Source organism: Callospermophilus lateralis, chromosome 12, assembly GCF_048772815.1.
Source record: "Callospermophilus lateralis isolate mCalLat2 chromosome 12, mCalLat2.hap1, whole genome shotgun sequence".
NCBI classification, from domain to species: Eukaryota; Metazoa; Chordata; class Mammalia; order Rodentia; family Sciuridae; genus Callospermophilus; species Callospermophilus lateralis.
This window is the reverse complement of record NC_135316.1, coordinates 29,144,990-29,168,392: the sequence shown is the minus strand read 5'-3', so window position 1 is coordinate 29,168,392 and position 23,403 is coordinate 29,144,990. Positions and strand designations below refer to the sequence as shown.

At 37.9% G+C, this 23,403-nt stretch overlaps 1 long non-coding RNA gene across 2 annotated transcripts; it reads left to right on the top strand.

Moving 5' to 3' along the window:
• Positions 1 to 217: 217 nt before the first annotated feature.
• On the top strand, positions 218 to 9,876 carry LOC143411646 (uncharacterized). Of its 2 annotated transcripts, XR_013092882.2 has the most exons (6): positions 218 to 405; positions 4,623 to 4,783; positions 5,521 to 5,611; positions 5,714 to 5,855; positions 8,090 to 8,168; positions 9,181 to 9,876. It is a non-coding gene; the product is annotated as an uncharacterized LOC143411646 (long non-coding RNA). The 2 variants fall into 2 exon arrangements; XR_013092883.2 differs by lacking the exon at positions 5,714 to 5,855.
• The last annotated feature ends 13,527 nt before the right edge of the window (positions 9,877 to 23,403 follow it).

The following is a 23,403-nucleotide window of genomic DNA, read 5'->3' as shown; positions in this document are numbered from 1 at the left end:
AGGTCCTAAAGGCAGAGCTGATGCTTTCCTGAGGAAGAAGAACATCTACCATGGACAGCAGGCTAGCCAGTGCTCAGGTTGCCCAGCCACCCTACGGATTTCAGATGTGCCTAGCCAGGCCCACACTCAGGTGAGTCACTTCCTTTCAACAGATCTCTTAATAAATGTCTTCCACTGGCCTGAATAAACCTTGGTTTAGACAGATGGTATTGATAACTTGAGAGAGTGAGAATTTCAACTCACTAAATGAAGGTTTCCATTTGTATTGATTTTTAATGGGTCTGTAATCGTATAAGGAATGGATTCTGATCATCTGTGACCTCATCAATCTGATTTTTTTTTTTTTTGCAGGAGTCACTACTTTTAAGGTCACCAATAATGTTGAAAACACTTGAAAAGATGGAGGTATAAATATAAAAATAAACATGAATATATATACAAATCACAATATGTTTATTCTCCCATACAAATTAAATTTTATTTGATGTTAAAAATATAGACTATATCCCCATGTTAATTTTTCATTCTACCTTAAGAATAGAATATTTTAAAAAATTAGGGTTGTCTTCTCTGCGTAATTTTGACTTTGCTGCTGTTCTCAAAAGCAGAATGTAAACCTCCCAAATTTGGAATGCTTAGAGGAAGAAAAACAAGGATTGCTTTGGAAAAGGCAGAACCAGAGTGAAAAGCCAGTGTAAAGACAGAACGCTCAGTTCTGACTCTGGCGAAGCTTTGGGTCTCATTTCCAGGACTTCTGCCGCCTGCCCTGTCTCATACTGAAGCAATGATGCCCATTTGCTTAGTAGTGGGTTTCAGAGATCACTTTTTTCCATCCTTGATTCCTCTCCATATCTTTTCAATCTCCCAGTAAAATTAATCAATATGTACATAAATCTTTTTACTTGTCACCATCCTTATGTTTACAACCAGATTTCAAACCACCATCAGTTTTCACCTGGAATGATTCCAAAGCTTTCTGTCTGAACATTCTGCCTTCACACTTGCTGAGCTCAAAGGGAAATCAAAGTGATCTTTCTTAAGGATCAATTGGACCCAATGTTTTCCAGTATCATTAGAACAAAAGTTGCTGTTTTCCATGCTGACTAGCCCCTCTGTAACCTGGATCCTGACTCCCTTCCTAACCCATCTCCTGCCACTCTCTCCTCTCCTCTCTGTACTCTCCAATCTGCGACCCCTTTTACCCACCCTCCCATTTCAGGATCTTTGCACATGACACTCCTTCTGCTCTGAAGGTTCTTATTTGGAAGTTGCTTTATGCAGTTGCTTCTGTCTTAGCACAAAACTCTTATCATTAGTACATAAAGGGCATGTACCAGGGGCAGGGATTGTGGCTCAGCGGTAGAGCACTTGCCTAGCACAGGCAGGACCCAGGTTCGATCCTCAGCACCACATAAAAATAAAGGCATTGTGTTGTGCCCATCTACACCTAAAAAAATAAATATTAAAAAAAATAAAGGGCATGTACCATGGACCCATTAGTATGTAAAGGGCAGAGAGACATTGGCCATAATCTTATGCCCAGTATTCTGGAAGTGTCCGCTAATGTATTTGTCAAATTTATCAAGCAAGCTAAAATAGTATTCCCTTGGAGAAACCTCTCTGGGCATCCTATGAAACCTCACCCATCCCAGTTACTTTTTGTCATAAAATTATAAGTATGGGAATAAATTATGTATTCATTTTAATTTTTTTGTTATTGACCTTCTCCAAGCTAATGCAGACTCAAAGAATTTAATCCCAAAATAGGTTTAAAGTATCAATAGGATAAATTTGCCTATTAAAAAAGAAAAGTACTAAAATAAATAAAATGCTAAATTCAAACTGCAGACTATTACATAAGATACAGATCTAAATAGATTGACTTTGTATGGCCAAGTGAATTATAGGGAAAAGAGACCCTGGGATGGTGATATTAATACCAGATAAGATTGAATTCAAGGCAAGATCTATTAATTGAGATAAAGAAAAATACTTAAAAATAACAAAACAGTGTACAATAATGAAATATCTTTAATCTTTATGCAGAAAAATACCATAAAATACATAAATCAAAAACTTCAGGAAATTCAAAGAGAAATAAAAAGAAATATAATAGTAACAGAAAACTTAAATTTACCTTTCAATCATAGCAGAGCAAGTAGACTAACAATAAGAGCATTGTTTTATCCATTTTTGTGTTGCTATAACAAAATACATGAGATTGGGTAATTTGTAAAGAAAAGAGTCTTACCTAGCCAGAATTTTAGAGGTTCAAAGTTCAGGATTAGCAGCCACATCTGGAAAGGGCCTCATACTGTGTCATAACATGGTGTCACATGGCAGGAGTTGCAGGTCAGGCCATGAGCAGCATGTGTGGAAGATCTCACATGGTGAGAGAGGAAGAGATGAGGTGGAGTCAGGCTTGCTTTTTTTATAGTAACCCACCATCATGGGAATTAATCTACTCATTCGAGACCTAACTTACTCATGAGATAAGCACTAATCCCTTCAAGAGGATGATCATGACCCAGACACTTCCCACTAGACCCCACCACTTAAGTATCCCACACTGTTCAGTATCATCACACTAGGGAACAGGCTTCCAACGTATGGGCCTTTCAGAGACAAGCAGCATACAAACCATAGCAAACATGCAGGGTTGGAAGAATCTAATTAACTAGGTTGTTGTCACAATCACATGCTTAACATTATAGTACTGTAATAGACAATGCACAGTCTTTTATTTAGACACACAAATTAATAAAAGTTAAAATAACTTAATCCATGATATCTGACCACACATTTTTAACACAAGTAGAATCAAAATGAATGTTTGCTACTTGGAAATGACATCATTTTTTTTCTGAAACCATATATGGTTCAGAGAAAAATAATACAAACAACTCTTAAATACCTGTCTAATAATGATGATTAAAACATTATATGTCAAAATAGAAGAATTTGTTAAAGTTGTACCCAGGGGCACATGCATCACCGTAGCACGTATATTTATTTAGGATGAAAAAAGAAGTAAGTGAATAAAGTATACAACTCAAAAAGTAAGAAAAGGAAAACAAAAAATCAAGGGAAAACAAGAAAAAATAAAGATAGTTACAGAAATAAACTAGAATGCAGAAAAAAAGAACCAACAGATCCTATAACCAGTTCTTTGAAAGATAATACAGATAAACTTCTAGATAGTAACCAGTGAGATTGGGGGTAAATCACAAATACCCTAATTGAGATAGACCAAGGGAATAAACAATATCAATAAGGGAAGTTAAAACATTTATGGAACTATCTTGCAAAACTCTATGCATTTATATTTGAAAACTTTTATGACCAAACACCACAATTCAGCTTAAAAACTGCAAAAGAAGAAATGCTATTGTATGTTTTAGTAAATATTGAGTACATAATATCTCTGTGTTGGAGCTGGAAAAAAGAAAAATATCCTGGATGAGGCATGAGGCAGTGCAGGTTTTAGCCAGAGCTTTTGGGAGCCCTGGTGCTTATTAACTGTCTTCTCCTTAGGACTTCACAAAGTTTCTTTGTTCCTCAGTTTTTATTGGCTATACAATGAAGAGGTTTGTGATTCCATAACGGTGAGCCTGACGAAACCCAAAGTGGGAAATACAACTGCTTTTCAAAAATGTGTAATGAAAGGTTACTCTATTATTTTACTGCTTTAGCCACTTCTTAATGAATGACGGAGATCCATCATTCATTATATGACTTCAGACCTAACTAAAGATTAAATGAAATGCATTGATTATGTGGGGGTTAAATCTGGAAGTGGCTCCTATGAAGAGCCAACCGGTTTGACCAGGAACATCTCCAGGCCATGTGAGAGAGGACAGGAACAGAACCAGTTGGCATGATGAGTGTTCAGCCGGCATGAGCTGGATGTGGAAGGGCACAGAGGAAGCAAGTGCTCAAATAGGGCTTGAATGTCTAACATCAAGAGAGGTGGTACCGGAGGCAGGGAAAAGGAACGAGAATATTCCATAAACACTTATTCGAGAAGAACAAGAGGCTATGTGCTGAGAAGTGACAGCATTCAAATATCCTGTAGGCAGAAATGGCCGTTCATTTGGATGGACACAATTTTCAGAGCCTGGGGTCTGAGCTCTGGCTCTCCAAGTCACACCATGTGATCTTAAGCAAGTTTATTTATTTATTTATTTTAACAGTTCTGACTGAACAGAGTGGTGAACCTACCTGTCAGATGTTAGGAAGTAGCAGGACTTAGTCTGTATGGTTGGTTATGTTGGATTTGCCTTGTGAAGTATGTGGTTGAAAATTGCATCACACATAAAGTCCAAGTAAGCCTCCAGCTGTGTGGTTTATCAGCAGTTTCTATGGTATTAATTTCTTAAAGCATCTAAGGCCAACATCTATAAGAGGAAGCAATCCTGAAGAATCCTCCGGAGAAAGCTGGATTGATGTGAAACATCCCACCCATGTTATAAGGCTATTTAGTGAGCCCTCCAGGATTCTAAACTTGGTACCTGAAAAAAATAAGCATCCCCACAGCTTTCTGCACAATTCAGTCTTGTTTTGCATTGCTCTCAACAGACTATATGTTTGTTTTTCCTCTCTGACTTTGTTGACATTTGGAGACGGTCCTGGGTATCAGGCCTGACTGGCTCTAAGGTCCAGTTTACATCTCTCACTTGGCAGCAGCTCCACACCCAGGTCTGCCCAGGATGGGACCCCTCACAGTGTTCTCAGGTTGTCAGCTTCGTACAACTGCAGATGACAAGAGGCTGGCTGCTCCAAGGTAAATATTAAGGAAACTGGATGCAGATGGTATAAAGCACAGGGTAGTTGGAGACACAGGCTCAGAGAGATACCTGGACCAGGGAGATCCCTGAGAACCAAAACAGACAAGGATGCTCACCAATTATGGCAGTCATGTACAGAATAGTGCCTGAATGAGGTGTCTTCCTGTGGTCACAGACGACTACACTGCAGTTAACCCCAGTGAGGATAGCAGGAGAACTGGCTGTGGATCCACACACAGATCTGCAAGACCACATACCTCATTCACCCATCTTTCTAGTCTTGCTCATTATCCTCTTTCTACAAACATAGATTCCTATCCTGTTTTGCTAAAAATAAACTTTTTATCACAAAAGTAACAGAATGAAAATATCATGGAGGAGTTTGCCACAACTCCATGATCTAACCACCTTAACATAGCTATTTTAGTTATTTAAAGTACATTCCCAATTTTTTTACATGTGCATATTTATTTTGTGTAATTATAATCATGTTGCATTTATTCATCTATTTTGCTTACCATGTAATATATTACTAAGTTTGTCTATTAGGAATGGCTAAATGAAGTCACAGAGGGTTCCATGCTTAGAAGGTCCCCTGCCTTAATGCTCTGTAGTTACCATCTCAAAATTCTTAATAATTTTGAACAAAGTACACAATATTTTCATTTGGTAGTGGGACCTGCAAATTATATAGCTGGTTCTGATTTCTATTTTATTTTGTTTTTATTTTTAGGACTATGTTATTTTATAATTTATGTGATGCTCAGACATTCAAGCTGTACTCTTGTATAAGTCTTGCAAGAAGATATCTAAATTTCGTTTTGGTAAGTTAGTTATTCAGGATAAATTCTAGCCATGATCAGTGTGTATGTGTGTGTATTTTTGTGTCACATGTTGCCTTCTGATGTAACACCTCATTCCTTCAGATTATTTATTGAAATAGCACGATGATCTCACTTCTTTTGAGCCAAGAGGATGATCACCAGCTTTAGATCTCTTGAAGAGAGCCCTACCTTGTCTGCCTGCTCATCAGCCCTGCGATAAGGGACATGTATAGGAGATGCCACTGTGAGCTGCTCAATGTGCCTCCTGGGAAGGAGGGTGGTGGTTACCGTCACCTGGGAGGGAACCTTTCTGGACTCAGCCTTTTCTGAAAATGGAGGGTCAACTGAACAATTATTTTGTGTGGATTAAGAAAAAATTATAGTAACCTAATGCCTGGAATAATAATGCCTGGAATGCTGTAGATGCAAAATTCATGCTAGTTTTCCATTTCTCCTTAAAATCATTTTTTCCACTTATTTGCTCCAGTACTCAACAAAGCAAGACTAAAGAGACTCAAGCTCCTCCTCTAATTTTGAGCTCTTCTGAATTTACATAGACACATGTTATAAAAATTGGCTCTGTCTCCTCTTATTTGATATTCTTTGAATTTTGGTTACATTTTTCTGCTTTTGACCCTTTTTCTGAGCCCTCTACATCTGTTTCAATGATGAGATTACTTACTCATAATTTATAATGTAAAGAAATGTACAGGGGCTTAAATAAAACTATATGGGGAGATTATATATATATATATATATATATATATATATATATATATATATATATATATATCTCCCCAAAGTAAAGTTAATAAAAAACATTAAAATGACAATAATATCAATATACTAAATTCATATGCCAATAGTATCAGTATTATTCTAATTGAACATTTACTCAGAACAAAGGCCAAAAGGCAGATACATGATCATACAGTTGGATCAAATACATTTGGACAAAAGTACTTGTAACTTATTGCATCTGTGTTGAACATGTACTGTCTTTTCCCCATGTCATTATTTTCTAAATATTATAATAGCTAGTTACACAGCACTTACTTGTATTGGGTATTATAATCATTTAGAGATTATTTAAGTTATTCAGGAAGATGTCCATAAGTTATATGTAACTCTATTTTACATACATTGTATGTAACCCCATAAGTTATATACTACCCCATTTTATATAAGGACTTGAGTGCCTGTGGATTTTGGTATCTTAGAGGTTCTAAAACCAATCTGAAACCTGCAGATACCAAAGAATGACTATATAATTCCTCTGCTGACAAAACAAAGCACTCTTTTAGCAAACAATCTTCCTAATAAATTCTCCAATAAATTTGTCACATGGATGAAAATACTGTCTACCTTACTTACTTCATAGAAAGTACTCAATAAATAAGATGAATAAGGAATTTTGGACATTTTTGCTTCTAAAAGTAAGCATGGAAACAGCAACAGTATAATAACTTGTTGCTAATATTTATATGATAACTGAACTAGGTGCTGTGCAAAAAAATTTTAGCTCATTTATTCCACACAAACACTCCATAGGGTATGAGTACCATCCCCACTGGGGCGTGCAGACAAGTTGTGCCTCAAGGGGCCCAGTCATAAGTGGAAAGCCAGGGCTTGCCAATCTGTGCATTCTCATAGCACCCTGCCATGTTGGGTACATCATGCTGCAGGGACCCTGCACAGGTAGAGAGTTTGCCACCTTCACAGAAACTTTCACAATTGAGTAAAACTGGAGGAATACCCTGGATGCTCATCTATAAATGAATGTGATTATTCCCGTTCCCTGCTGTTGGAATTGTCTTTCCAGAGGGCCATTTGGCAAGTCTTGTATAAGATGTCCTCAACTTGTCCATCCCCTTTGGCCTAGTATTAAACTTCAAGGAATGTGGTATCAGGAAATTACACCTATGTATACACAAGATTCATAGACACAAATTGGATATAGTTGAAATATTCAACAGTAGAGAAGTAGTTGCAAACACTATAATGGAACCAATGAAGTGGAATCATATGCCTCTATGAGTGTTTTTTACAGGACCTATAAATACACTGATAAATGTTCACAGTATTTTGTTAGGTGGGAGAAAATGTAGCCTCAAGATACCTATATTGTGGTTCTAATTTTGCAAAGGATACACAATGCTTAAATAGATAAAATCATTAGATAGTATATATTAAAATGTGAAGTCCTATGGTCCAGTAGTTTTTCTCCATATTATCACCCATAGGCCATAATCACATGAATATAAAAAATCAAGTATGCAGATGTTAATTGCCATCTTATCTTTTAATAATGAAAATTGGAAATCACATTATATTTAGAGTTAAATACATGGAAGTTCCTGACTGTGGAACACTATGCAAAAGTTGGAATGGGATACAGGCATGGAAATAGCAAAATATTTTCTAGCAGAGTATGAATTATTATTATTATTTTTGTTTCGTTTTTGTTTTTGTCTTAAGATGAGTCTTGTTGAATTGCCCAGGCTGGCGTGGAACTTATGAGCTCTTGCCTCAGCCACCTGAGTAACTGGGATTACAGGTGAGCACCTTGGCCCTTGGCTTGGTTATGTTATTTTGGTGATTCAATGCAATATACCCCTATGTTTATATGAATATGCATTGTTGAAAAGGTTTAGATTTTCTCTAGAAGAAGAATGATTGATGATAATGGTTACTTAGTCTGAGATAATAAATGGGAGACATGCTATTTATATATGCTATATTTGTTTTATCTATAGTTTTGGATCATTTGCAAGAAGAATACAATAATCTGTTACTTATGTGATTTAAATTCACTGTTCATACACTGAGTGTGAAAGAAAAACAAAACTAAGTATACAAAAATGTTGAGTGCTGTCTTAGTATTTGATTTTGCTTTGATTATTGTCCACGTTAAGGTCATTAAATTGCTAATTTTGATTCTAGTTCTAAGTCTGAAAATGCCATACTTTATAAGACTTGCATAGGATAAATGTCTGATAAATAATTTTTGACAGAGTTGGCTGTTTGTCTATATTAGCATATTCCAATGTCATACTGCTATCTTCTTCCTTTACTTAATTTTCTTCTTAATATTATTGTATAACAATTGACATGTATGTGTATTTGTGTGTGGTTGGTCTCTCCTCGATAGAACATAAGCTCCCCTAGGCGGGCCCTTGCTATTTGATTTATTGCTACTTGTTTTCTGTGGTGCATGGCATAGGGACCTACACAAAGAGGGAACTAAATAATTAAATAAATAGTTGTTTTTGTACAGATATGCCCAGGGAAGGGCCTGACATGATTTACAATCACTAAAACACTAATAGTGGTTTTCCTAGTGGTAGGGTTATGGTGGATTTTTATTTACATGAAATGAGCTCTGTTTAAAAAAATGTTTTCTAAATGTGGGGGCTGGGAGACTGATCTAAGACAACTAACTGCTCCTTGTATAGAGTCTGTTTATCTTGTGGCCTCAGGGAAATCTGGGTTATTGGCATAGCCTTCCTTTTATAGTGAGGGGATGATTCTGTAAATTGATGTGTACTTTTTTTTTTTTTTTTTTTTAGGTGACCACGTGGCCTCAATCATTACCTTAAGAATCAATGATTAAAAAAAAAAAATCAATGATAATTTTGCCTACACCACATCATGTGGCAGAAACTGGGTATGTTGTAATTAAGACACAGAAAGTCTGCAATTTTTCTTTGTATTATGATTTGTATTGTGAAGCAGGGACAAAAGGAACTCAGTTTCAACTTTGTATGAAGAGCTCCTTATGAGGAAGCTGCGTGGGGATTGTCTGTGCCTCGGAAACTGCAGGGGATAAATCAGAGATGAGTTTCGAGGAACTGACTTCTTTGAAGCAGTTCAAGGAACCCGTAGCAGGCTTGTTAACACTGTGAGGCCTGAGGACAAAATTGGCTTGAGGAAGTGAGCTCTGCCTTGAGTCTCCTCTGTTCAGCTGGTCTTGGCTGTGCACCTTCTGTATGCCCACCCAGGACTACAAGCTGGGGGGCTGTGTCAGGGATCTGTTACATGGCTGTGCCTGTCACAAGCTGGCCCACCTCTACTGAGAAGCCACAATGCGTGTGAGGTCTTCTTTCTGTTGATAACCGAGTACCTCTCATATCTTTGGGGTCTGTAAGTTTCTCTTTAAATATGCAGTGGAATTGTTTGTTGCTATTGTTAGAAATGTAAATGAAAATTTCCTGAAAGATTTAGTTAAAGGACTTCAATGTTTATTAAGGAAATGTCTTGTCCCTCTCCCTAAAATTATAATTTTTAAATTAGAAAAATGTCTTAAGGTAGAGAAAAACCTATATACCAATAAACTGTTATTTGAACCCCTATGTGCCAAACACTGGGTACATCCACATGAGCAAGCACTATTCCCATTTCACAGATAAAGAAACGGAAGGTCAAAAAAACATGACTGACTGACTTACTTAGACATTTACTGACTTACAGAGACTGAACTCCTGGCTGTCTATTTGCAGCCAAGAGTAGTTATTGAGATAGAGAGTACTGGCGTGAGATGCAGTACTTCACCTTCAGCAAAGGTGTTAAAGCTAAGAATCTAGAATGGTCAGTATATGCTGAGATTGAGTTGATATCACTCAGGTGGAACTGTGGACCTTTCTGGGTTAATAAAATGTAACACTTAGGCAACTTTGTAGAAAACAGCCAAGAAAGCCACATGGTCACTAGGCCATGAACAGAACTTCAACCATATGACATAGTTGGAAAGGAAGTTTGGGCTCAGTCTGAACAAAGGCTAAAGTGATCCAGGAGAAGAAGCCAGAGTGTTGGTGGTGCCAGCTCTTTGAAAGCTCTGGACAAGTGGGAGAGACATATCCTCTGGCTGAGCCTTCATAGTTCTGGACAATGGTGGAACCAGGTAATACTATCTTACATCAAGTTCTAAGGTTGGTTTAAGGCAGGTGAAGGCATTGTATTAGAGTTCTCCAAAGAAACTGAACCAAAAGTATATGTAAAGATGTCTGAGGTTTTGGTTCATATGATTATGGAGGCCAAGAAATCATCTGATGTCTGATGGCTGTCTACAAGTCACAGAACTAGGAAAGTCAGTGGTATAGTTCAATCCAAGCCTAAGAACCAGGGAAGTCCCAATACAGGGCCAAAGCCCGAGAGCCTTGGGCTACGAGAGGGTTGGTAGAGTAAGTCCTGGTGTCTGAAGTTCTGAGAACGAAGAGACCTGACATCCAAGGGCAAGAGAACACAGATATCCTAGCTCCAGGAAAAGGAGAGAAATAATTTGCCTTCCTCTGCCTTTTTGTTGTGGCTTTTGGGCCCTCTTTTTAAAAACTTTATTTATTCTAATTTGTTATATATGATAGTAGAATGCAATTCAATTCATATTACACATATAGATTATAATTTTTCATGTCTCTGGTTGTGCACAAAGTAGAGTCACACCCTTCATGTCTTCATACATGTACTTAGGGTAATGATGTCCGTCTCATTCCACCGTCTTTCCTACCACCATGTTCCTTCCCTTCCCCTCCCTCCCCTTTGCCCTATCTAAAGTTTGACTATTCCTCCCATGCTCCCCCCATCCCTATTATATATATCAGCATTGTTATATCAGAGAAAACATTTGGCATTTGGTTTTTTGGGACTGGCTTACTTCACTTAGCGTTATGTTCTCTAATTCCATCCATTTACCTGCAAATGCCATGGTTTTATTCTCTTTTAATGCTCAGTAATATTCTATTGTGTATATATACCACATTTTTTTTTTTTATCCATCTGCTGAAGGGCACCTAAGTTGGTTCCACATGGATGTGGCTATGTCCCAGTAGTATGCTGTTTTTAAGTCCTTTTGGTATTAAATGAGGAGTGGGATAGCTGGGTCAAATGGTGGTTTCATTTCTGGGCCCTATTTTTATAGGTCTTTTGTAGTAACAGATTGGATAGTTCTTTTCAACACTGATGAGAGTCAGCATAGCTTGGATATTAAGAGCATCCCCCCTGCCCAAGCCTGTATGTTAAAAGCTTGGCGCCCAGCTTGGAGCTAATGGAAGTTGGTAGGAACTTTTAGAGATAGGGTTGATTGGGGTCTATGGGTTATGGGGGGGGGGTCATGCCTCCAGAGGGGATTGTGAGACCTAAACCCTTCTCTTTCTTTTCTGCTCCCTGGTCATGAGGTAAGAGGTTCTACCTCATCACGAAGCAAGAGGACCAAGAGATCATGGACTGAAACCTCTAAAACTGTGGACCAAAATAATTTTTTTAATTTTTAAGTTCACAATTTTTTCTTTGTAAGTTGATTTTCTTAGATTTTTGGTATAGTAATGGGAAGTCAAGGACAGATCTACTTTATTTGGTCTTACAATTAAAATATTAATTTCTTCAATAAACACCCTCACAAATACACCCAGAAATAATGTTTACCAGCTATCTGGGTAATCCTCAGCTCAGTCAAGCTGACACATGAACAAACCATCACAGACATCTTGACCTCTGTCCTGGTTAGCAGTCGATCATTTCCCAGAACGTGGAAAATCCATGATTTGCTAATTATGCAGAAAATTTTGCTTTGTAGCATTTTTAAGACAAAGTATAAATCTTTTGATGACAACACTCAAATGCCATAAATAGTGCCACAAATATAAACTGTGCTCAGATGGTTTATTAAGTGTGCCATTGTATCTGGACCAGGGCAGGGTGAAGGGCTTGTGGTGCAAACGAAACCATATTCAGAAGGCATACAAAGCTAGAAATAAATCTGTGCAATTTATTGACAGTAAAAAGTATACACTATGCACTACTCATGAGGTATTTAAACTCTACATAATGTGACTATTTTTAAACAGCCATATTTCACTGGGCACCTTTATACAAGGTGAATTGGTAGACAAAATGGTCTAACCCTTCTGAAAACACCATATGTCAAGTTAGAAGTCCCCAAATAAGGAGGAGGCTGAATAAATTATGGTATAATAAGAAGGATCATAATGCAATAGGACCAAGAGATCCTGGTCTCAGAAAATAAAAGAAAAATATTTTTATTTTTTATTGTTTTTGTCAGTAGTGGGGATCAAACCCAGAGCCTTGATCATGCTAGGCAGGTGCTGCATCACTGAGTCACATTTCCAACCTAAGGAAATATTCTTAGTATAATGTTAAGTGGAAAAACAGATTCAATAGCATATTCAATGTATACTTTATCTTTATGTATTATATGTATATAAACACACAAATCCAATCTGTATATATCTGATTTGTATATATACAATCTGCATGTATGTGTGTATCAGTGTGTGTGTATCTGTGTGTGTGTGTGTGTGTGTGTGTGTGTGTGTGTGTGGTCAATCAATGGGTACTAGGTTAAAATTAGGAGCAAGCACAGCTGATGTGCGGTGGCACAGTAGAATGACTATATATAATAATAAAAGTCTATGCATTTCAAAAAGCTAGAAGAAAGGATTTGAAAGTTTTCACCAGAAAGAAATGATAAATCTTTGAGGAGATACACACGTTTAACCTGATTTAAACATTATACAATATATACAAGCATCAAAACATTACATGGCACCCCTTTAATATGTATAATTTTATGTATGAGTTAAAATAAATTTTAAAAAGATTGAGAGTAGTTATTTTGGATAGTAAAACTACTAGCTATATTTCTCAGGTTTTCCAGTATAAACACACAATGCCTTTGTACTCAGCATAAAACAGTAACTGTCACTTAAGAAATACTCTAGGGGCTGGGATGTAGCTCAACAGCAAAGCAGCTTGCCTCACATTTCCAAAGCCCTGGATTCAATCCCTATTCCAAAAAAAAAAAAAGAGAGAGAGAGAGAGAGAGAGAGAGAGAGAGAGAGAGAGAGAGAGAAAGAGAGAGAGAGAGAGATAGATCTGGCATTGTGGCTCAGTGGTAGAGCACTTGCCTAGCATGCGTGAGGCACTGAGTTCAATTCTCAGCACCAAATGAAAAATAAATAAATAAAGGCATTGTAAAAAAAAAACAATTTTAAAAAAGAAAAAGAAATATTCTAAATGTTGTCATTTAAATGCAAAAAGTATCTCCAAATGCTGGGCAGTGTAAGATCTCGAGGCCCTTCACAATGGATGCACTTGTGAGGGTGCACATTGAAAGTGAAGCCTGTGAATCCCCTTCTGTCAACACGTAGGGCCACTGGGAAGCAGGAGCAGTGTAAGAGCTACCTCTGATGACTAAAATATTTATTCAACTGGAGTCACCTACACATGGGATGAGGAGAGCCTGCCTCTGGATGATGGCAAGGCTGATGCAGCAAACAGAGATTACAGGACATGAAGGGCCACCCTGCGGGGTAGGGATCATGAGCAGGAGGCCATAGGCAGGCATTCCACACTGAGGAGCTCTCTGGCCCAGAGAGCAGAACTCCACATTCAACCGGCAGGAATCTTTTTGTCACCTGTAATGATTTGAATGTGGTCTATTCCCATCAAAACTCAAGTCAAGCCTTAATTCTCAGTGTAGAAGTGCTGGGAGGTGGGGCCTAGTAGGAGGTGTTGGGTTATGGGGTAGAGATCTTGTGGATGGGTTAAGCTTTTCTTCAAATAGTGAGTGAGACTTTACTCTAGTGGGACTGGGTTAGTTACCAGGAAAGTGGGTTGTTGTAAAGCCACCCCTTGTTGCTGGCAATCCTGCGTGTGCCTTCATTACGAGTTGAAGCAACATATAGTCATCGCTCGATGTAACCACACAGCTTCCAAAACCATGAGGTCTTTTCTTTTTAAATTACCCATACTTGGGTATTCTGTTGTAGCAACAGAAAACAGACTAAGACATAATCTAAGTATGCTCAGCATTGGGTCCCATGAAGTTTTTTCATGATGAGAGTACTGAAGACAGAATTATATTGCACAACCCATAGCAGGACATTCTAAAAATGTACGGTCCTTATCTCTTTCCCGACTCTTTTCCTCCTTCTCCTTCCCTTCCTCTCGCCAGTCTCTCAAACACCTGTCAGTTGCCTGGATTTTCCTATCCTGAGAATCCCTCCCTCCACTCTAGAGTTGTCACCAGCTGGGCAGTCCTTTGGTGCAGCATGATGTAGCTCTTCTCTAGGCTCCTGCATGAGGCTTTTCTCTTGGCTTCTGCCTTGTGAATCCTAACACTCATACACTGAGCAAAACAAAACGGTCTCCCTTAAAACCCACTTTTCTCACTCTTGGGAGTGAGGAATTATACATATTCACAACTTACAATCCAATTGTTGCACCATTAATTAATTTGATAAGGGAAATGGTACTTAGAACTGATGTAGCCTGGAAGGAGGCAGGCTTACCTACATAGGTGCATGCCACCAAGGGCCACACTGCTGGTGGCCCATGCAGCACTTTGGTGAGAATCCAAAGGTCCCCTCTAGACATCATGCTCTCTGATAAAGTTATTTTACTTGTTATGTATCAATTTTGTTGGAAAAAGTCATTTCACCACTATCTCCCAGGAAATTACAAACAGTTCACTCTTCTTATCCATAGGTTCTACATCTGTGAATTGAAACAAACACGGATAGAAAATATTTTTTAAAGAATTGCACCTGTACTGAACATGTACAGACTTTTTTTCCTTGTCATCATTCCCTAAACAATGCCTTGTATCAACTATTGACATAGCATTAACATCATATTAGATATTACAAGTCATCGAGGGATTACTTAAAATGCATGGGAGGATATTCATAGACTTATTTTATATAAGGAACTGGAGCATACATGGATTCAAGGCTCCTGAAACTGATCTCTTATAGATACTCAGGGATGACACTACTTGAAAATGTGAATCTCAGATCTAAAAGAAAAGCTGTGAGATTGATGTATTATGCTGCAGCCCCGTGTAGGGTTAGACTGCAGAGAATTGGGGACTCTCTTTCTGAGGACAGTGCAGACATTTGGGACCTACTTCTTCCTCAGGGAGATGATCTGAACCTTTCAGGTCTGGAGTTGGCTGAACTGAATTAGGTATTTTCCCTCCGGGGTAGAACAAAGAGGAGCTTCCAAACTCTAGTAATTCTAGATAAGCCTAAATTCTAGATTTATACAGATAAAGTAGGCAGTAATCCTGGGAGACTACAATAAGGACTATAATGTACATGAGCCCAGGAGAGCAGAGCCGTAAAAACAGATGATAATTGGGATTTCAGATCCCCCATTTATATGCAAAAAAATAAAGTTCTATTTGATTCATTTAAAAATATTCTTCTTATTAAATTGACACTAAAAAATACAACTGTATGGCATTTTCAAGTTCACAAAGCATTTTGAGTGAATGCTTATTCGTTTTTCACCTTTGGAACCTCATACCTAAATCCAAATAACACAAATTCACGCAGTGCAAATAACACAAATTCACGCAGTGCAAACACACCGTGCTGTTGTGTTTTATCTGTGAGTGCATTGCTAGGATTTTTGTTTTCTTTGTAATAAATTGTAGGATCTCCTGACTGGACATTGCCTGCTCACAACTCTTCATTTCCCATGAAGTCAAGGAGACCCAGCCTGAGGTCTAAGGCCCCAGTTATTGTTTAATAGAGTCAATCTTCCATCAAACAACCTCACCTGATAAAATGAAGAAAATTAAAAAAATCTCTCAACTGTTACAATCCTGTGTCTGCAGCATTATTGAAACCTAAGGTATCTGATGATCTGCCTATCTCTTTAAAAAAAAAAAAAAAAAAAGGCCGCTGGGTAGGGGGAGCTACTGACTCTGCGGCATTCGGGTGCTGGGACCCAGTGCGGCTGGCTGCGGTGGCAGTCACGCTGGAACCTGCTGATGGTACAAAAGGCAAACAAAGGCACCAAGACCGTGATGCGTGATGCTGACAGCGACCGGTAGGTATCTGAGGCTCCAACGAGGTAGTAAACGAGGAGGGGACGTGAGCAAGAAGCCTATAGAGATCTCAGGCTCCGCGGCTGGGTTGGTCCTGCAGTCCTCCGGGAGCGCCTGGGAAACAGGGTCGGTGCGTCTCTGCGGCTGTTTGCGCGGATCCCGGGCCCCCTTCCTTAAGGTCTTCGCCTTCGGTAGAGGATAGAGCATCCTTCCTAGGTGTGCTGTGCAGCTGTGAGTCATGAGTTCTTTTAAAAATGTGCCGTTTGGGCTGGCTGCCCGCGGGTTTGTGGGTGAGGCGCCAGCTGCAGCGTTACTAGAGATCCACTCGGGTCCAGACGCTCAGACTAGCCGCTTTGTCATTTTAATTGCCACCCTGGGCTGCAGAGTGTGGTCACAAAGGATCTATTGCTGTAGTACAGTGTGAGGAGTCTTGAAACAATCAAGTGGGGTTCTCCAAGGAGCTTGTTGTTTAATTTATACTAGTTGTCCTCATTTTAAACAGCCTGTCTTTAAACGATCGCATGCATGACTTATATAATAATATTTGAAAATCCTTTTAGTTAAAAACATTTTTCTTATTTAATTTCATTTTGATAAGTAATTACTCAATTCTTAGACAGTATTCCAATTTAAGCAGGAAAATCTCATTACTTCTTTCTTTCCTTCTTCTCTTCCTTCCTTTTTTTTTTTTTCCCTCCTTAAAACAAGGCTAATGTCTCAGAGAAAAGGGTCGACTTTCTTTCTAACATAACAATTATTTTGGCTTTAATTTTATTCTGCCTCTGAAGATGGATATCTCTTCCATTTAAGTAAAAGGTAAAAATACTGATTGTTTCTCAAGCATTAGCTTCCCAGAAATTATATGGAAGGCCAGCTCTTTATTTCTACACCAACACAAATAAAAGTAATTGATGCTTAAACCCATTTTGTTTGTCTTATGACAAGTAAATCTATCACTTTTTAAGCTACTCCTTGATGACCCAATACATACTAGGTTATTGCCTGGTTCTTATGTTCCTATAGTATTATTTTCGGTTAACCAGCTTTCATTCCTTGATCTTGTCCATGAAGGCTTACTTCATGCTATGACAAGTCTCTCTCATTCTTGGTCATTTTTTTATCCTTTGTTTCCCTTCTCTGAATTTTTGGATGGATAATTTTTCTCCTCTTTTCCCCTGGGATCTTCCAGACTTGCTCTGTAAATCCTTCAAACAAACCAAGCCAGATTTTCTAGCTTCCCATATTTTTTGGATATCTTGCTTGAATTCTATAAACTTTTCTATGGTTAATGCAATGTTTTATATTCTTCGGTTTTTTAAAACTAAGATCAGAAGCACATTGGGTACTATTGCTTTGTGCTGGATTTGTCCTCTGTAGTCTTGGGTTCAAATCTCTGCTCTGTCATACATATTGTCACTCTGTAGTCACTGAGGATTCACTTACTTTCTGTAAGTCTCGATTCCTTCCTCTGTCAGAGATGACCAGGGTCCTTGCTCACAAAATTATCATAGAGTTGAAACCAGAATATGTGCATGAAGATGCCTAGTACATACTTCACACAATGTAATCATTTGGTGTTTTGACATTTTCTCATTCAATCCATTCATCTACTATCTACCCATCCATGATCCAGGCAAAAGTGGTTTCACATATTAGTTCACAAAAAGATTGAACTTCTGACTGTGTGCATCTTAATCAGCTGTGATCAGTTCAAATATACCTATTCAGTTCTTGCTATGGGATAAACACTGTTCTAGCAACTTTTACTTATAAAAGTAATGCTAAATTTCGAATTTTGTCATAAGAGTTGTTGGAGGAAGGAAGACCGATTTCCTTACGTTCATTATGATAGTAGCAGCGATGACAACATTGACCACTCCCATCATGAGTCCAAGGAGGATCCTTAAATGTGATTGATGTAGACGTGCCAAATTGTAATTGGAATAATTCCGTTTCTATTCTGGTCTTGGACAGTGTCAATGGCAACGTAATTTTTGTATATTCTGTAACTATTTTAATTTCTATTTTATGTGTCTATCTCCTTTCTCCTTGCCATCTTTTCTTTCCTTAAACTTGACATTTAGCATATTGCATTCGATTTCAATGTTTAGGATGGAGCTGTTGCACCCTAAGAGGGAACATAGTGAAATTGGGAAAAGCACTACGTTTTATTGATTATGGAGTGTGGCTCTAGCGCTACCTTGGCTTCTCTTTGTGCCAATTAGAAAGTCATTTACCCTTATCCTAAGGTATGAGATCTGAGTTAAATAATCTTCACATTTCCTTTGTGCTGTGAGTGTGTGATTCTTTGGTCTACCCTCAGTTTATAAGAACTACTTGATCCAATTAGGTTGTCTCTTCTGATTCTCACAATAGCCGTATGAAGCAGGCAGTTTAATTTTTTTTTTTTTTTTTTTTGTAGTACAAAATACAAGATTAAGATACAGTAAAAGCCTATCCATTTTTTAGTTGTTAAAGGAGATGTTGATAAGTGTGATATTGGGGTTCACTTTTCTTGCTGAAACTCTCAGACTAAAAACTCTGAGCTCTGGTCCTTTTCGCAGTGTCCTTTCTCAAGGCACTTAGAATTTATGGTGATTTGAAACCCAAGATGCCATAATTGCTCTTGGTTTTGTAAGGACTAATTTTGGTTTCACTTATAGCATTGCTTCATCCAGACGGACATTTGTTTTAAACATTCTACTCTGGATTAGATCAGGAGTCTGTTATCTAGGACAGTCTGTTATCTAAAGACTTTGCAGTCTACAAAATCTTCATGTGTTCTGAAATGATAACATTTTAATATAAGTCAAATTCATCCTAATATCATTTAAGTTTCACAGGCCTCTTTAGTTTATTAAAGTACTAAATGCTTTAATTTGAATTTTATAAGTACCTGGAATTTGTACATAATGGTAGATAGAAGCTTAGGTTTTCTCCTTATTTTTAATACAATGATAAATTTAATCATTAAAAATACCAATAGATGCAAGATAAAAATACAAGAAATATTACATAAGACAAACACACTAATGAATTATTATTTATCTGAAATTCAAACTTAACCAGACACATATACTTATAATTAATTTGCTAAATTTGGCAATACTATATAAACAAACTTAACTGATGAATTAAACAATAATTACTTTGCATGTAAGGATATCAATTTGTTAGTTCTTTAAGTTTAATACATAAAACCAATCACTATCAGTTTTCCAGGAATCATGCCAAACACCCCACTAGTTTTTACTGTTGATGTTTTATTTTTTAAATGTTTACGCTAAGTGACCATCATAAGAAAATTCTTACCCTGAAGAACATATTTGTGTCCAACTCATGTTCCTATTTCCCAGAGACCTTCCTAAGAATTAAAAACAAGCTAATACCCAGATTTTAAATGAATTTATTTGGAGTCAAGAGTTGATTTTGAAAAGTGACATACAGTATACTCATTCTGACGTTTACCCTCTTGAAGCCTCAGTTTCTTTCTTCTTACATGGGATCAAGCATGAGTTAACAATCTCAACTCAGAGGTTAGGTGACAGGTAAGCAAGCCTCTGGCATGGCTGTATAGGATGGACTCCCCCTCATAAAGCTATTTTTCTAACAAATGAATAAATATTATTTATCCCTCCTCAGAGCCACTTGATATCAGTCATCTAATATCAAGCTAGATATATTTTAATCATAGAATTTTAATATTAATTTTAACAGCTTTACTGAGATATAATTCACATACCATACAATTTAACCATATATTATATTATTTTTATATAAAATTTTATCTGTGAGATAAATTGAGCTTTTTTAAAGGGAAACCTAAGAGTCCAAGGAACTTCTGTTCTAGTGCAACCCCCCACAAACATCTGCTTCCCACAATTAGCTCTGCTGTTTGGTAGACTGAAATCTGAGGCTGGATCAACTGGATTCTAGATATGCTAATAAGAGAATGTGTGTTTTTATTACTTGGAAATTGACCAGAGTTATTAAAGTGTTCAGTCTCTATTAAATACCTTATGTATCCATGGTCTAGAACCTATTTGAATGGGGGAGTCAAAGATGAACAAAACATGCATGAGGGATTTCAGCAAAGTAAATGACAAAGACTTGTATAACACAGAGGGCTTTGGAACGCTGAGGAAATAAGTTTTTTTTTTCTTATTTAATCTGAAACAGAGTATCTTTACTATTGTACATTTTCCATGGAAGTCTTTAATTGTACACATATGCCCAATGAGTGGTACTCACTTTTAGTTTTACCTTTATGTGCTGTATAAAATGCATTTTATACACCTATTCAATCACAGGGTGTGCATTTGAGGTCAAGTAATGGCTATGGTGACCGTGACCTTTTCTACAACACATCGTGCTGAAGCAGTACTGCCAGTAATGACATCAGCAATACTTGCTATGCTTTAGATTCTGTCTGTCGATTTATACGTGATTTCACCTGACTTTTTCATTTTGCAAAAATTCCATTTTAAACCAAGTCTGCCTTTGCTGACTCACGTTTTCACCCTGACTCGACAGAGGATGAGACAATCAATCTCTTGGTGATTCCAGTGGGGCTTTCTGGTGGGCTTCAAGTCTGTCTGCATTGGACTCCTCATTTCTGTAATGTTAGGGACTTTTTAGGGTAATTTTCCACCATATCCTAGAGGATTTAGCCATGTATGAATTTGTTTGGTCATAAATGATAAAAAATAATGTGGATTTTTAGTTCTCTTCTTCAGATGAATGTGTACCCTGTTCTCAGGAAGTGGCTAAGGGCAATGCTCTTTTTTGCTACAAGAGTTAAAAGACAGTATCTAGGGAAACAAGGCTCTCCTGATAGGTCAAGCTGCAGAGGGCTGGGCCCGGGAGCAATGCAGCACTGAGCACAGTGAAAGAGCAGGAGTTGTCTCTGCTGTTCTTTCTTCTGCCCTGTCATGGCCCTTCGCCCTCCCCACCCCCCACCCCATGAGGAGGGGGTTTTACTAGTCTTGAAACAATGGATGTGGTTCTGAAATTTGACAGACAAGCAGGAAGGACATCACATTGAAGAGGGTAGATAGCTCCCGATTGTATTTTTATGCCATCCCTGTAGGAAAAGCCTTTCTTGTCCTTTCCTTGGGTGACAGCCAGCTGTCCGTGCTCTAGTTCTTAGGGTGTTCGCTTTGTCCTCCTTCTTTCTGCTGCAGTTCACGTCATTGTACCTGAGAATCCCCTTCATCTTCCCACATGCTTCCCCCTACCCACCTCTGCCAAAGGGCAACTTTGAGTTAAAAGAACATCACCTATTGCTTATCCTGCAGTTGTGATTTAAGCCTGGAGTCTCCAAGCTGTTTCTGTTTCAAAAGGAATTTTCACATCAGTGAATAAGTGGACCTGGCATGTTTCTCTTCCTACTCCTTAAATGAGATCATATATAGTGCCAAATCGTCCCACTATGGGTAAACCCCAGGTTGCCAAAATAGAATATTTTTGCTGGGAAGGCAAAGAGGTCACTGAGTGGACACACTGTGCTTATGATAGCCAGGGGCAGCGGCTCCAGGTTTCAGAGCCAGACGACCGTTTTTGTAGTTGGCAAAGATGTATGTCCAAGCCCCATTTCCCAATAGTGACTCTATGGCTTTGATTGTTTTGGTCCCTGATGCATGAAGCGAGGACATGGATCAGTGGGCAGACACTTTCATGGACACATTTCATATTATTTTGTGCATTACAGAATATCGTATAAGTAAAAGTAGAGGCATCCAATATGTGTGCAAGCTGCACTTTAGTAAGCACTTTCAGACCCAGTTCACTTTGGACTTTGTGATGATGCTGTCAATAGATAGGGCATATCCTTGTTTTACAGGTGAGGACAGTTGGGCACTTAGAGATTGTGCAATTCTCAAGTCCTGGTGAGTAGATGGCCCATGGTGGAAGGTTCCATTATGCCTCACTGCTTCCCAAATCACATAGTAGAAACCGCTGTATCCCCCTCCTAGAGAAGGTAAAAGAGGAGAAGGAAATAATATTTGAATGTTCATGCAATTTTCCCTCGATACCTGCAGTGGATTAGTTGTTATTGGATGCTGAATCTGAGATGCCCAAGTCCATTATATAAAATGGTACATTTTTTTACACAGAACCTACACACATCCTCCTGTAGACTTTAAGTGGTGCTTAGATGACTTATAAAACCTAATACAAGGTAAATGTGCAAATAGTTGTTATACTGTGTTGCTTAGAAAATAATGACAAGGAAGAAAGTCTGTACATGTTCAGTAGAGATGCAGTTTTTTTAAAAAAATATTTTTGATCTATATTTGGGCGAGTCTGTGGATGCAGCATCCATGGATACAGAGTACTGTACCTGTGTCAGGCACTCAATATTGGGGAATAAGGAAAGGGCTGGGAGTTAGAGGACCTGTGTTTATGTCCCTATATGGGCTGATGCTTAATTCTTCTGGGCATCAGCCTCATTACTATAAAAGGGAATTAACAATTACCTACCTAATCATAAGGCTGTAACAAGGCTGAAATGAAATAAAATCTATGGCATCATTTTAATGAATTAAAAATACCATGACTGGGCTGGGGTTGTGGTTCAGTGATAGAGTACTTACCTAGGATGTGTGATGCACTGGGTTTGATTCTCAGCACCACATATAAATAAATGTATAAAATAAAGGACCATCAACAACTAAAAAAATTTTAAAAAATACCATGACTATACAAGGTAACCTTATTATACTGCACTTTAATATTAAATATCAATAACATTTTAACTATACATAAAATTTAGGATATACTCATTTTGGGGGGGGCATGTTAATGAAATACATGAACACAAAATTTTCATGAAAGTGGTAAAAGATGCCAGACTTATCGTATCATGATTAGTTTGTCAGTCTTATTGAAGAACTGTCTTAAATTTTTTAGTATGGAGTTTGAATGTTGGTATTTCTTCCTT